A 15,183-nucleotide genomic window follows, 5' to 3' on the forward strand; every position below is an offset into this window, starting at 1 on the left:
CTGTCCGTCCGTCCGTCCGTCCGTCCGTCCGCGGATAATCTCAGTAACCGTTAGCACTAGAAAGCTGAAATTTGGTACCAATATGTATATCAATCACGCCAACAAAGTGCAAAAATAAAAAATGGAAAAAAATGTTTTATTAGGGTACCCCCCCTACATGTAAAGTGGGGGCTGGTATTTTTTTTCATTCCAACCCCAACGTGTGATATATTTTTGGATAGGTATTTAAAAATTATTAAGGGTTTACTAAGATTGTTTTTAGATAATATTCATATTTTCGGAAATAATCTCTCCTAAAGGAAAAAAAAGTGCGTCCCCCCCCTCTAACTTTTGAACCATATGTTTAAAAAATATGAAAAAAATCACAAAAGTAGAACTTTATAAAGACTTTCTAGGTAAATTGTTTTGAACTTGATAGGTTCCGTAGTTTTTGAGAAAAATACGGAAAACTACGGAACCCTACACTGAGCGTGGCGCGACACGCTCTTGGCCGGTTTTTTTGAACAGACAAAACTTGTGTTTGGTTTGAATTGTGTAATGTGTGAAGTGAAATACACGAAAATGTAGTCAATTATACAATGAATTTTTAATTGCATAACCTTTCTACTTTAGATTTAATTAAAAGCCAGTTTCGTTACTGACTGACATAATGATAATCAAATTTTTTAGAGTAGGTACTTCCTGAAATCTGCATGTATTTTGGTATTTGGATACACAAAAAAGTTAAACTATTGGAACTTGTATCTCCCAACCAAAAAAGTTCCTAATGAACAGCTTAGGTAGGTACCGTTTTAGTCAAGCTACACATTTTGACTAAGGCTGCTGTAGTATAAACTTTAGCATCTCACACGCATTTCTTTAGACACGGAATGTATAAAACGCATAATTTACTGGAAAATAAAACTACCTATCTATAGATTATGATTCTAAAACATGAAAGAGGGGTGTACGTTGATGTAGAGTACTATAGTTATGAGGTACGGCGAGAGGGTTCGCGTGTCTGGCAACCACCGGCGCACAATAGAAGACTGCAGCGTAGCTATGCGTGTTTGTATACCTCGGCGCGCTATCCGCGAGTTGGCGTCTGACTGCGAACTTGATCGCGCGTTCGCACGAATTTCAAAAAACGAACCCAATTTAATCGCGAAGAAAACAATAATATATTCCAATTTAAGTGCCATTAGTGCGTTCTTTTTTCTAAAGGTGACGTTTGAATTTTTGACAAAGACGCTTTCAGGATATGTTTTGTGCGCCCGCGTATTTACAATAGGACCACTCTGAACGGACACAATAGAAGTTTCCTCCTAGCAATTTTCGTCCCATGAAAATGAGAAAGTAAGCATTGTGAGCTTTTTATTTACTTTCTGAGCCTAGCCGCTTCCAGTCATTGAGAACTTGTTGAATTTAATGCTAAATGCACTTTCTTATAACTAGCTTGGTGGCATGTTTCTCCGGCGGCGACGGCTTAACCGCACGTTGATATAATTACAGAATTACACACTTCTTAGATGCATGCTGGCATTAGACCACTCCTGGAGGTAAACACTTGTCTGAGGAATGTTGTACTGTTGTACCTATGCTGTTAATTAAAATAACTTAAACTTTTAATCTGGCAAGCGTGGGCATCAAACAGTGTGGAGTAGAGAAAGGAAGGGGAGGCCTTTGCCCAGCAGTGGGACACAATTTTGGCTAATAAAAGGAAATCGGAATATGCTTTCAAGATCTTATTTGGCACTTCAAACATTAGTACCTTTTTGAAGTCGGGTTTTTTTTACAAAGTACGGGTATGTACTATAACTTGGCACAATACCTCTTTTTATCACAGACTTATTCCTGTTAGTGCGACACTGGCGTTTCGTTCGCTACTGAGCGTAAACTAGTGGCATGTTGGCTATGAACCCTGATCTCAAACTTTTTAAAATTAGTATTATTTAAATACATATATTAGTGTGTTTTATGCAGACACCGACGGAAATAGTTTACATTTATATTACTTCCTTCTGAATAAAATATAATAGATACGCCGGTCATAATAATGCTGTATGTAAACATAAAATATAATATCATCTTTTGATACCTACCGAGTCAGGCAGATCAGGCAAATCTCTTGTAAATTAAAGTTTTAATAATAGAGACAAGCAGTCGCGATTACATTGTGAATGAGACAGCGGGGACGTTGTGCCACTTATTGGGCTTCCAAGGTGACGTGACGAGTGAATACTGAATACTCAATACGTACTCATGTCGGCTTTATTTGGTTCTTGTTACATTTTTATAAGCTTTCATTTAGTTTCACCTGTCTCGTCTGTGAGCGTGTCTTTTGATTATTCAAATCTGCAGAACATCCTCATACGAGTATAACATATTTATTAGGGATGTACCGACTAGTCGCCGACTAGTCGGGAAAGCCGACTATCCGGCCACATTTGTAGTCGGCGATTAGTCGGCGACTAGTCGGCAAAAAAGGCCGATTAGTCGGCACTTCATTAGTGATAGAGAAACTGAGAGCTACTTATTATATTTGAACTTCATGTTCAATATTTCGAGGCTCGTGAACTTCAAGCGGCATGTCTAGTTTTTTTGATAACTCATTGAATTTTCGGCCGCTGGCGAGCCTTTTTAAAAGCTCTGCCATTTTTTGTGCCTGACAATTGCGTTTCCTGTACGAGTAGTTATTCGTCCTAACTACCACATTTTATGTTGGAAGATAAATTCGTATTAATTGATTAAGTTTTTCTTAAAGGATTTAATTAATAATTCAGATCGCACCTACCCTTCAGAAAACCAGTTTATGAATACGGGATGCTGTTCCACGAAAAGATAGATTCAATCTGTGCTCGTTCCCTCACGTTTTACATTTGAGGAATTAAATAATAAGAATTTTACAAAGTCTTATTCATGATATGACTATTTTCCGGAATGGATAAGGGTACTAACGGCGACGACAGAATTCAGACTATATCTGCATTACTGCTACCTAAATTGCTATCGCTCGTTGCAATTTCGGTTTAGACATTGATTTTTAATTTTATACCGTTAACCTACATACCAGTAGAATAATTTTAGTATAAAATAGCTAGTGATATATCTTAAGGATTCGACAAGCAATATTTTAATCAAAAATATAAATAAATACTTTCATGTTATTTAGACGTCAGAATCAGCACACTTGTCAAATCTTTCTTTGCAACTCAAATGTCTATTCCCTGGGCTTCAACGCCCTCTTAATCATTAAACATCGTAACCCTTGCGCGAACCTACGCGAAAAACGTAAGTTAGTAAATACTTCATAAATTCCAACAAACAACTCAGATCAATGTAGATTGGCATAATTTACTGAATTGGAACCTTCAAGGCTACGCCTATCAAGTTACGGCGGAGACTAATAGTCCTAATAGAGTCTGTTTCTAATCGACCTGTCATCTTTTGTCTTCATTTATTTCGGAGTAGCACGGAGAGACAAAACACGTTTTACTGTGTTGCGGAATTTAAGTATTTATAGTTATATGCTTGTAGTCTACCGGGTGGACAAAGAAATATAATCTTGGGGGTTTAGAATTTTTTTTACAAAAAAAAAAAAACAGACGAAACTTTTTGAAAAATTCTTATTACCATCAAACTAACCTGCTGATAGAGGACCATTCAAACAAAGTTGGAAATCTTTCAAACTACAAGAAAACTGTCAAAAATGATCTGTGATAAGAATCTCGACTTTTTGACAGTTGATAGTATATACGACAGTCGATGTATGTAAAGACTTGTATCAGGAATGAAATGTACATCTAAGAATTATGTTAAATGCAATGGAATGACGTGCTGCCAGATCTATTACCTGTATTAAAAATTATCTACAAGAAAATAATTCTTAAATCTAAGACTTAACAAAGTCAAGGCAAGACTTAACAAGGTCAAAGGCGGCACCCTGTATATGTTTGTCTACGCTAGTAAAGTCTATTTGTTTAGTCGGACGAGGTTCCAAAGACATGTTTATGACTCCGCGACAACGGAGTCCAATGCCATTACATTACGATTTACGAAGCAGAAGTTCAAGGCTCGAATGACATAATAAGCATAATAATTGCGATGTTGTGCCTGCAAACCACGATGCAAGAGCGGGGCGCGGTAACTGCGACTGTATAGTGAAGATTTTTTTTTCTTGTGAGGAAAGGCTAAGCTGAAGCATGAACATTGGGCTAATAATATTAAGTAGGTACCTACATAGGCATTATTACGAATTAGATAACAATATTAACGGAGAAAATATTATTATACCTAATGAACATAAATACCTAATGGCAAGGAAGGATTAATGGTAATGATAATGACTAGCAGAACTATTCTTACATCAGTCTCTATGGACTACTTAAGAGAACAAAGCCGCCAGACCTTCCTCAAATTCTCAAGGATGAAACTTTGGGATAATGTAGAGTTCGTATCGACGTTTAATGTCTGCATACTACCTTGTTCGGCCCGTCGGGCATTTTTTTTGCTATAAGTTTTTTTTTAAATGCACTTACTTACTTTCCTTACATTCTCAAGGCTAATTTTTAACCGCCTTCCAAATCTCAAGGGAAGGGGTTCTCAATTCGTCTGTATTTTTTTTTTAATGTTTGTTCCTCGATATCTCCGTCGTTACTGGACCGATTCAGAATTTTTTTTTGATTGAATATATATGCATACAGATTGGTCCCATTTTTCTCAGAACCCAGTTCTGGTGGTGGAATCCTGGAGAAATCGAGGGAACTCCTCAAATCTGAAAGGCATAAATATGGTGATTTTTATGTTTTTAAAGGAACAGCATGCATTTACGTACGGAACAGTGACATTTGGTGCAGTGGAACTCCTGATGATGGTCAGAATGAAACTCCTCAAATCTGAACGGCACACTTATAGTGACTTTGGTATTTTTATAAGAACAGCATGCACTTACGTCCAGAATAGTGACATTTGGTGCAGTGGAACTGCTGATGATGGTCAGAACGGAACTCCTCAAATCTGAACGGCACACTTTGGTATTTTTATAAGAACAGCATGCACTTACGTCCAGAACAGTGACATTTGGTGCAGTGGAACTGCTGATGAAGAGTGAGCCGTCCCTGGTTAGAGTTCCGTTCTGATAATCATTCTCATCTGTAAGTACTTCAGAATCATCCAAATTTGAAAATTGGTTCAGAAATGACGGAGATATCGAATAACAAACATTAAAAAATATACAGACGAATTGATAACATAATCCAACATTTGAAAGTATTTATCACCAGAACCCCAAAGGAAGGCGGTTTTTTTTTCTTAAAAATTATTATATACGTGTTAGAAAATACTGTTAGGAATTGATAACTATCATTGCCTAATCATTTGCGCCGGCCGTAGCTTAAGAAATTAGGGTAAGTAAATGAAGATAAAAGGACTTTCAAGCGTCTGGTAAAAGTTACAGCCGGGGGAAATGGTCTGGAAATTATGATTATCAAATCCTTACAGTTTTTTCTATTATAAATATATATAAAAATCAGCCTTGAGAATTTAAGGAAAGTTAGTGTTTAAAAAAACCTTTTAGTAAAAATGGCCGACGAGCCGAACTAGGTAATATGCAGACATTAAACATCGATACGAACTCTACATGGTCCCAAAGTTTCATCCTTGAAAAAATGAGGAAGGTCGCGGCTGTGGGCACTAGGGGTCCATACAGACGGATGAGACAGAATGGAGACCCGGCTGTGATTTCTATGAAAACTTTATATTGGATTGGAACTAATGATATGCAAGTTGCGGAAACTTTCCAAAAATATCTTAAATTTCTTGAAAAATTCACGAAACTCACGAAAAAGGGAATTTAAATTTATGAAATGGAAAGTTTCCATCCATACAATTGTCCATACAAAGTGTGGAAAGTTTCCGAAGTTTTCCTGTGAAAATTTCAGAATTTTGGAAACTTTCCGTCGGTACATCAGTAATTGGAACTGTACAGTCGGTGTATTCCGGGCAATTTTAGTTGGGTTGTGTAACACTTGTGTGGTCTTCTATTTGTGTCGGTCCCTACTTATGCACTATATAATAGTTATTAGTTTGACTGCGTTAACATAATTCTACTTATTCTTAAGGAAGCAAACAGGACAGCAAAAAGGAGTGTACAAATTTCTGCGCACGTGACACTCCTTGAGTTGCAGGCGTCCATAGGTTACGGTGACCGCTTTCCATCAGGCGGACCGTATGCTTGTTTGCCACCGACGTAGTTTAAAAAAATCTTAAGGAAGCCGTTCTCCATAAGTCGTAAAAATGAGTAACCTGAAATTAGGCAGGCACGCTGTTAGAAAGATTCTCTCGTTTCGAAGGCCAAGACTTTGGATCAATGAGCCAAAATAGTTAGTTAATTTTAGTTAGTTAGAAATTGAGTGTTATAAACGCTCCTCCCTATATAATATTTATACATACATACATACATACAATCACGCCTGTATCCCATAAAGGGATAGGCAGAACACATGAAACTACTAAAGCTGCAGTGCCACTCTTGGCAAATAAGGGGTTGAAAGAAATCGAAACTGTGACATTGCAGTGACAGGTTGCCAGCCTCTCGCCTACGCCACAATTTAACCCGTATCCCATAGTCGCCTTCTACGACACCCACGGGAAGATAGGGGGTGGTGAAATAATAATATTTATGTATGAAAGTATTGAAAGTAGTATACATATTTTTAAGCTCGGCCACCCTCTGTGCAAGCGGTTATCGCTCGTGAGTATCTCAGCATCAGGAAGTCATCTAATTAAATGTGGCTTACACTTGCGGGCTCCATGAGAGAATTAATTAAGTTTTTTTTAAGCAATCTCTGTCGTCACGTGGTGCGTGGTGACTGGTGAAGTCATTTATCATTATTAATTTTCAGCTCATGACATAATACGTGAAAAGAAGGGGTGTGATGGCAAAATTACCAAACTAAGGAAACCAAAAGTGGCTTTTTAGAGTCAGTATTTCTCCTGCCTGGCTCTCTTATTGAGCTCGGGTTAAAAAATGGCAATTAAAATATGTAGATGATACGTGTTTCATGTCCTTGATTTAGGCGGCTAATATCGCAATACCTACATAAGTGTAACATATATCCTTAACACGTTCGCGGACGCGTATTCTATAGCATACGTTTTTGTACTCCTTCTGGTGACGCGTATGCTATAGAATACGTTATTTGGTTTGAATTTCTGCGTCTGTTTGCTTAGTAATCTTCTTGTTCACAGTATAATATTATTCACCAACATTTTCTCTACCATTCACTAGAATTATAGTATGCATACTGCAACATTACATAGTTTTATCGCAGTTAAAAAATATGCTGTGGCGTCACAGATCGAGTTCACCTTTTTGTGACGCGTATGCTATAGAATACCTCTTTGTATGGAAATTTGCGCAGTAGCCCCGCGAGTGTCACCGGGAGTTGGCCCGTGAAATGTGGCCAAATTTCGAGCGCAAACGCAATTTTACGGATTGTTTAAAAAATCATAAGTAATTATTTTTACAGTTTATATATATTTTTGTGTTGCGGTTTTGTTAACAAACATGTCCACTGTCGTTTTATAATAATACACCGTGATTTTGGTTACGATAAATTAAGAAAACCGAAGCATGTTTACACCTATTATTTGAGTAATTTCCTTCGTACTTAGTCATTGCTTTGCTCATATAATTGTGAATAAACCATATTTCTGGTTGATACTGACTGTTTACGTTAAATTATATCTTTTTGAGTGAATTTTGTTGGTGTTTAACTACTTGAACTTGGTTTAGATGCTTGTAAAATAGCATATAAAGCTGGGCGAATCATCGCGTAGTGAGAGGTAGTGGATAAGTTCTACCCAGAAATCATCACACCAAATGAAGGCCTTTAGCACCTATACAACAGCAGGTTTGAACAAACATTATTCTAGTCTCAATGACGAAACGGGTGACTACAGTTCTGACGAAAGTTAGGTACTCCAAAAGAGTCTGTAGGAGATACACATTTAGACAATTCTTCTTGTACCAAAAAACTCTGTATTCGTGAACAAGCTTTATACTTTTATTTGTGGGCATCATCCCCGCAGCCAGAAATACTAAATGTTTTATTTGATATGATTCTACAGAATGAATCTGCTGTATCACCATCTATGGATCGTATGCTATAGCATACGGTGTCATATAAGATCACATTTTGACTCAGTATTGTGTCACGGTATGCTATAGCATACGGTGTCACATAAGATCACATTTTAACTCTGTATTTTGTCAGGTATGCTATAGCATCCGAATGCTATAGCGTTCCTTGTCACATAATAACCCTAATATAAGCTGTCTAAGGACAGGTATGCTATAGCAGTCGAAAAATTCCCATACAAAATATTGGTGTCCCAGAGAGGTGACTGAGCGTCCGCGAACGTGTTAATTTCGATTTAGGTTTCTTTATTGGTAAATTTATAATAAAGGATCACGTTTATACTTTCACGTTCACATTAAATTTTCATAACGTGAGATGAATAACAAAGTAGATAAATGAACTCAATTTTAAGATACAAGATAATAGAATTTAATGACAACTTGCAGCTCAAGGCTACCTCATAATGTAATGTATTGCATAATTATATACAAAGTTGCATAGATTACGTAGGATGCATGGAATCGAACATCTGTTCTGTTAGGCCATTGCACCCACTTGGTTGCAAAGAACATGACCTTGTACCTATTTCAAATATTTAGTTAACGGTTTTTTATTTAATCAGTGGTACAACACTGTTCCTTTTGGACAAAATCGGCTTCGTTCGCATCAACATATGCGGTGATTTTTAGGGTTGGATGTGCCTCTGTGCTCACAACTAGTATGCACATCAAGCACTAGAATTTGTGACAGCACTAATTAGCCAAAAGGGGAAGTGCAGTACCTACATTACAAAGGGAAAACATGATTCGTTCCTGCATCGCTGTAAAACTTTTTGTAAATTTGGTAGGAACAAATTAGACAAACATAATAATATGAGATAAACCTAGAAAAAGATACCAGGATACAGGCCATATCAGTTGTTTTTTCAACTGCCTGCCTGAATTATATAAATAATAATAATAATAATAATCGTCAACCAGGAGGCAGGGATGACCCCCCTGGCCCGCAGGACTTCATAAGGATTGAGCGAGGAATATTCCAGGGTGACAGTTTGAGTCCATTATGGTTCTGCCTATAGCTCTGAATCCCCTCAGCACGCTGCTGAAGGATTCTGGGCTAGGTTGCCGGCTTCGGAGAGAGGGTGAAGTCATCTCTCACCTTCTGTACATGGACGATCTCAAACTATTTGCACCGAACACCCAAGACCTGATGGTGCTATTGAACACCACAGAAGTCTTCAGTACCGCCATCAGAATGGAGTTTGGTGTCGATAAGTGTGCGGTTATGCATGTACAGCGGGGGGAGGTTGTAAATTCAGAAAATTTACAACTTTCTGAGACGATGTCGTTCAGATCTATCTCTGAATCAGAAACCTATAAGTACCTTGGTATGTCACAGTCGTTGGGTATTGAGGATGTTGGCATTAGACGGTCGGTGAAGGAGCGCTTTTTCAGTCGGCTCACAAAAGTCCTTAACAGTCTTTTGTCAGGAGGCAACAAAGTGCGCGCCTTTAACGCCTGGGTAATGCCTCTACTCACATACTCCTTTGGCATACTAAGGTGGACCCAGACTGAGCTGGACGCCCTGGACCGGAGGGTCCGCTCACTGCTTACCACACACCGCATGTTACACCCGCGCTCGTCTGTTATGAGATTGTACATCCCACGGAAGCGGAGGTCGAGGCTTCCTAAACGCCAAAAATCTCCACAACCGTGAGGTGTACAATCTCAGGAATTACTTCCTTAACAACGAGTGCGGGATGCATCGTGATGTGGTGGCAGTGGACGGAAACCTCACGCCGCTCTCCTTGGCGAAAGAGAACTGGCGCAAACCTGTGGTACTAAGTACTGCGGACCGCAGGGCGGTATGGGAGAGCAAGCAGTTACACGGGCGGTTCTACAAGGCCCTCACGGGACCCGATGTAGACCTGCTCGCATCGGTGAACTGGTTACGATTCGGGGACCTCTTCGGAGAAACCGAGGGTTTTGCCTGTGCAATTGCCGACGAAGTTATGATGACGAACAACTACCGGAAATATATCCTGAAGGACGGTACGGTCGACATTTGTCGGGCATGCCGCCGTCCCGGAGAGTCACTCAGGCATATCATTTCCGGTTGTTCTCATCTAGCTAACGGTGAGTACTTGCACAGGCATAATCTCGTAGCCAGGATCATTCACCAGCAGCTTGCTCTTCAATACGGCCTTGTGGAACGCGAAGTACCGTACTACAAGTACATACCTGCGCCAGTTCTCGAAAATGGTCGTGCCACGCTCTATTGGGATCGATCTATTATCACTGACAGGACTATTGTAGCCAATAAGCCTGACATTGTCATAATAGATCGATCGCAACGCCGGGCCGTGCTCGTCGACATCACCATCCCCCATGATGAGAATCTCGTGAAAGCCGAGAAGAACAAGTCCAGTAAGTACCTAGACTTGGCTTACGAGATAACCGCCATGTGGGATGTTGATTCGACGATCATTGTCCCGATAGTCGTTTCAGCGAACGGTCTCATAGCGAAGAGTCTCGACCAACATCTCGAGAGACTCTCGCTAGGTGGATGGATCAAGGGCCAGATGCAGAAGGCAGTGATCTTGGACACAGCGCGGATAGTCCGACGGTTCCTCTCTCTGCAGCCCTAACCACCGGCAGCTTGGGCCCTGCCCCGCTGCTGGCGGCACCCTAGGTTAGGTTTTTTATAATGTGTTTATATATTTTGTATTGTTTTGTATGTGGTTTTGTATTTTACTTTTATAATCATATTATAAGTAGCCTAACTTAAGAAGAAAGATAAATAAAGAGAATATAATAATAATAACTTTCTGCGTGGTTGTATGTATTATTCTGTGTCAAATGTTCCATTACATTGGCCTAATGCTCACTATTTTTGATGATTATGATGAAGAATCACCATACTATAGTGGCTACTATATCGATCGCAGTGGCTACAGGTGTTCTTTGTTTTGGCGCGGTCATTCACCCAGGAGGGTCGTCTGCCGCGCCCTTGTGATTCGCCTCTGCTGCTACAAAATGGTCTAAGCTACTCAAAGGAAAACATCGCTTAGGTCGTTTCAAAATGGCGTGGTCTGTATGTCCGGGCATGCGCAAATATTTTCAACTACTACGCGTTAGCTGCGGCTTAAGTAACCCTAGTTTAATTGTAGTAACCTGCACCATCAGTTTAATTATTCATTTACTTTTGTATTTTGTAACGGCTGCGCAGTGCGCACTATTAAGGGAGCGATATAAAATTTATAAAATGCAGGTATCGAATTCCGCATAAGTCTAATCAAAACAAACATCGTGAAACAGGATTATCCTGTTCCTTTATTATGATTAAATTTTAATATTTAACGTGTTCCATGGAATGCGAATTGGGCCTTAAAACAATCAGAGTCAGGCAGGAGAAATGTCAGTGTTTGTATTCTAAATTTTTCTTAGGTTCCTGATTATGATATCTTAAATATGATAAATAAATACTTAAATTTCACTATTAGTTATTTGAATATAACAAAACGCCTGTTTTATTTATGAACATTCTATTTGATCAATGTAAATGTTCATCAAAACAGTCAATAGTTATCCAGCTTGAGTGGTTGAATCGCCTAAAAAAGTGTGAATAGCTAAGCGCATATAACTGGTTTATACATGACTGGCAAGAATTACTAATGTTACAATCCGTTTGAAATACATTACGAACCGTCACTTTCAGAACTTCCTATCTCATCCATACTCAATAGCAATTTTTCCCTTACACGAGGAATGTACCTACAGTCAGAATCGAATATACGGTGACAGCCCAATTTATAAGCTCATATCGTAACACACCTTTCTTACCATAATAATAAAGATGTGTTCCGGTGTATTTGGCGCTTTGGTTACAATATACCTATTCGCTGCTGAATGTACAGTTAAAGCGATTCCCTGCCAATATTTGAGTACGGTAGCGTGCTCAAAAGGGCAATATGTATACTATATATATATATTGAGATACCTACACCTTATTCAATTCAGAATCGAGTTTTCGTTTACATGGCTGTGTAGGATGTTTTTGTAATATCCGGTAAGATATGAGCATCAGATTGACTACTTCGATCGAACGGAAGATAAGTTGCTTTCGAAAGCTCGTATTACACTAGAGGTTTTTTTTGGAAAATGCACTGTATTACACGGATATCATGTTTGATTGTAGAATTTTATGTGAATCAGTTTAAAAATAGACTAGACAAGCACATCACATCTACAACTCGGCTATGATTACTGTCACAATGATCACTGGATACAGGCTATATCAGTTCTTTAACTGCCTGCCTGCTTATTAAATAATAATAAATAAAATAAATTTTACTATTAAGTGCCACATGCGGTGGTCGAAGTTATGGAGTGAAATGTGTTGCATAACAACTTGCATAATGATCGTCCAATGACGGAGTGATTGAAAATGCTATTTTTGTTTTTATGCGATAGCTTTTGTAAGCTTCATGATTTTATGGTAATAGGAAAGTGGATCGGATTTGTGTAGGAGAAGTGAAATCTACTTTATGTTGTAATCTTCTATTCAATAGAAAAGGTAAAAAGTAATCGGCGAACTGATCAGGTACATAACATTAAATACGGCAATAGTAACCAACTAATATACTAAGTAATTGGCTATCGCCACATTAATTAATTCCAGATTTCTTTATACATTAGGCATTCTAAGATTATTTAAAGTTTATACACAACACTAAACGTAAAAAAAAAAATAATAACTACTTAACATCAGAATAATACGCGATCAAGTGTGATCCAGAGAGTAATGTTGTTTTTGTTATTAAATTTTTGTTTTTGTTTTTCCTAGCCTATAATTGTATCCCACTGCTGGGCAAAGGCCTCCCCTTTCTTCCGCCACTCATCACGATTTGCCGCCTGCTCCGGCCAGTCGCTGCAAAATGCGTCGAGGTCATCCCGCCATCTTTCTTATTACATTAAGACGATACGGTAGGGGTCAATTCTCCATACAAACGATCTCGACTATTTCCTCCCTGGTTTTTGAAGATAGAGCAATGATTTTTTCAACACAGATTGTTATTATTTTTATCTGTGTCGGACCGTTTTGATTTTTTTGATATTCTGCTTTTTAAAGATTCTAGAGCCAATGAAAATTTTCCAAAAACGGCCTTTTTCGTTGTGGCGCAAAAAAAGGTGTGATACTCAAGATTGGTAACAATTAACCATAAAAGCTAAACGGTCCGACATAGATTATTTCATTGTTATTCAGATTCTCAAATTTCGTTCCAATTGATTAAGTTTTGAAGGAGGAAAGAGTTGAGAGCAGAACCTCGATTTTAAAGATTTTTTTGAAATATCTTTTGACTGAGTTGTTCTTAATGAACAATTTTTTTTCGATAAATCTAGTTAATAACAGTTGTATATTTAACTGAAATTCCCAAGTTGAAAGGGGGGCTCCTTTCCATTTTAGCATTTTCGTTACCGTATCCTCTTAAATTTAAAATGTTTTTGTATCATACACGATAACATTTGACGCCCATATGCACTGTGTCAGTGCAAGTGACTTTCTTAACAAAACGAAGGAAGTGATTAATATTACAACACTTACATCACAATGCACCAGCCGGCCACTGAACTTATCGTTTCCGGTCTGCGTCTTGCTTACGCGACGTGGTATTTTGGTATGATACTCGAGTTAAAACCTTGTTACTGAGAAATGTGTAGAATTCTATTGGACAATTGTTACTAATAGAAACAAGGTGACACGAATTTGATTTTAGTTCTTAATAAAAAAAAAAAGTATATCAAACTACGAATACTACGAATACTACGAATACTAATACAATAATTTAAATTTTAATATACCACCACATAATAATTATGTACCTAAATCAATTGTGACGTGTATTATAAATAGATGAGTATGAGTATGAGTATGGGGAATCGGTGCCATTCGTTACTGACTCTTTGCCCAAATACCCGATGACATAGTCTTGAGAATCTTGAGCCTATAATGAGCACACTCTTGGAAAGAGGTATACGAAATTACTTCAAAACCATGAGGCTCATCTTTTTTTTTATCTTGTCGGGAGGGAGCACTATGTACCTACTGTGCCCCCAAATTACTGCTATATTTTATGTAATCAGATGTCTATTTAAATTTTCATAGTCTAATCATTAAATAACTCTCTATCTCGCGATCATGTCAATTGAGGGCATTTCATATCTTTAAATAGAAGGAAACTGACCCGACTCAATAGTGATTTGATTCAGCGTTAGGTTAGATTCGATCTGAAGGTGCGATTTATTTTAATGCATACATATAATAGGTAATAGAGCTACTTTATAAATTGTAATAGCAGTTGGGTACCTAATACGAACATTAAACACGTCTAAAATTAGGTTAGATATGATGTTTCTGTCACATTACGTAACTTCTGACACTGACATATCCTATTCTTATCGTAATTAGAGTTTATTTTTGACAAATATTAAAATCCGAATCAGTCAAAGTCGTCAAAAACCTTCGTGTTATAGCCAGCTACTGTTATGAGTGTTATGACAGATGTCGGTCACGTAAACAGCGTGCGCACGCGTTTGTTTGGAGCCGCGTATGCGTTCTCGGAATGGAAATACTTGGGAATTAAGATCTAGATAAGGCGAAGCCACGGCGAAGCTTTATGGTAACGCTTCAGGTTTTAGCTTCTATTTGAGAATACGTTATTGTAGATAAATGCAACTTTAAAATATGTATGACAGACGGGACGAAAACAAGCTTGGAATATTCCTTAAATTATGTAACATGTGAGTTAGGAAAAGAGAAGAATTTATTTTATATTTATAAATATTACAGAATATAAGATGTGTGGATTCTGTGCTAAAGTATTATAATCAAGAACTTGAAATTTAGGCGAACTATGTTAAAAATGGTTTGTATGATTGAAGTTTTAAGTCCTGTCAGCTAATAAACATTAAATTTAGATAGGTACATAAAGTATTAAACATAAATTAATACTTACATATAAAATCAAATAATAACCTAGAAGCCTCACATACTTCTAAACCTA

The 15,183-nt window shown here is 37.9% G+C and overlaps 1 protein-coding gene across 1 annotated transcript in view; it reads left to right on the forward strand.

Annotated features, from left to right (window-relative positions):
* The first annotated feature begins 1,096 nt into the window (after positions 1 to 1,096).
* The window catches only part of LOC125228482 (proton channel OtopLc), a 52,776-nt gene continuing 38,689 nt past the window's right edge, over positions 1,097 to 15,183 (forward strand). The window contains exon 1 of the mRNA XM_048133045.1: positions 1,097 to 1,335. The gene's annotated coding sequence lies outside the window, so the exon portion shown is untranslated. The remainder of the gene's footprint in view (positions 1,336 to 15,183) is intronic.

This window comes from Leguminivora glycinivorella, chromosome 8 (genome assembly GCF_023078275.1).
Source record: "Leguminivora glycinivorella isolate SPB_JAAS2020 chromosome 8, LegGlyc_1.1, whole genome shotgun sequence".
NCBI lineage: Eukaryota > Metazoa > Arthropoda > Insecta > Lepidoptera > Tortricidae > Leguminivora > Leguminivora glycinivorella.